Genomic DNA, 1,894 nt, shown 5'->3' on the forward strand with positions numbered 1-1,894 from the left:
AAAAAAAAAAAAAAAAGCTACCCTTAAAACATCCTTACAGAAACTCTAATAATAATGTTTGAGGTATGCCATGGCCCAGTGAAATTCACACATAATTTTTTTTTTTTGAGACGGGATCTCACTCTGTCACCCAGGCTGGGGTACAATGAATTAATCATAGCCTTGAACTCCTGGGCTTAAGCAATCCTCCCACCTCAGCCTTTTCAGTAGGTGTGCCACCAAGCCTGGCTAATTTTTCTTTTTTTTTTTTTTTTTTAGATGGAGTCTGGTTCCGTTGCCCAGGCTGGAGTGCAGTGACAACACTCCACTTCCTGGGTTCAAGAGATTCTTGTGCCTCAGCCTCTGGAGTAGCTGAGATTACAGGCATGTACTACCACGCCTGGCTAATTGTGCAGTAGAGACGAGGTCTTGCTATCTTGCCCAGGCTAGTCACGAACTCTTGGGCTTAAACAACCTTCCCACCTGGGTCTCCCAAAGTGCTGGGATTACAGGTGTGAGACATCACACCCAGCAATTCAAAATTTTTTGTAGAAATGGGGTCTTGCCACATTGCCCAGTCTTTTCTCAAACTGCTAGCCTCAAGCAATCATCTTGCCTCTGCCTCCCAAAGCGCTAGGATTACAAGCGGGAGTCAGCATGCCACCAACACATAAAATTAACCATCACACTGCACTTCCTTGCTTTGGTTGTATTGTAAGGAACTGGGAACCTGCAAGCTACTTTCCCCCAACTCTCTTTCCAGCTGGCTTCTGGCTAGGTTCTGCAATGGGTGTCCCTGGTGAAAGATTAGAAGGGAAGCTAAAGGAATAGGTCTTCTTGTTCTCTTCTTTTGGCAGTTCCTCTGACAGTGGCAGCAGCAGGTGGATGTAGGCTCCTAGATTCCTTGCTTCATGAGCACAGTGATTGTGGCCACAGCAGCACAGTGACTGTGGACTCTGGGGCTGGAGGAGGCAGCAACAGTGGTGTGACTTTGGGCTCTTGTAACAACAGCAGGAATGCACTCCTTCCCTGCAAGGTGATATCTGCAGTGATTCCAATGAGAACCATAGCAGCAGCGGAGGCTCCAGCAGCCTTGATGGTGCAGTCATCACGGACTTCAACACTTTCTGGCCAGGTGCAGTGGCTCACATCTATAATCCCAGCACTTTGGGAGGCCAAGGAGAGCAGATCACCTGAGGCCAGGAGTTCAAGACCAGCCTGGCCAACATGGTGAAACCCTGTCTCTACAAAAATTACAAAAATTAGCCAGGCTTGGTGGCAGGCACCTGTAATCCCAGCTACTTGGGAGGCTGAGGCAGGAGAATTGCTGGAGCCCTGGAGATGGAGGTTGCAGTGATGGCGCTACTGCACTCCAGCCTGGGCGACAGAGTGAGATTCTGTCTTCAAAACAAACAAACAAACAACAAAAACACTCTTTCCTGTTTGCTCCTACAGCCTAGAAGTGGTGGTACCTTCCTGTAACTACTAATATTTGAGTACCTTCACTTTCTCCTTTTGTTCTTTTAGCCCTTCCAACATCTTTGTAACTAGCTCCTTATATTACATTCCCGTAGTCTGAAATACTTGGTGTGGTTTTTGTTTTCTTAAGCATATCTCTGATTTATGAAAATCAGACATAGGTCAGGTGTGGTGGCTCATGCCTGTAATCCCAGCACTTTAGGAGGCCGAGGCAGGTGGGATCACGATCAGGGGTTCAAGACCAGTCTGGCCAACTTGGTGAAACCTCATCTCTACTAAAAATACAAAAAAATTAGCTGGGCGTGGTGGTGGGCGCCTGTAATCCCAGCTATTCAGGAGGCTGAGGAAGGAGAATTGCTTGAACCTGGGAGGCGGAGGTTGCAGTGAGCTGAGATTGCGCCACTGCACTCCAGCCTGCGTGACACAGCAAGACTCC

Source organism: Mandrillus leucophaeus, unplaced genomic scaffold (assembly GCF_000951045.1).
Source record: "Mandrillus leucophaeus isolate KB7577 unplaced genomic scaffold, Mleu.le_1.0 Scaffold310, whole genome shotgun sequence".
In the NCBI taxonomy this organism is placed as follows: domain Eukaryota; kingdom Metazoa; phylum Chordata; class Mammalia; order Primates; family Cercopithecidae; genus Mandrillus; species Mandrillus leucophaeus.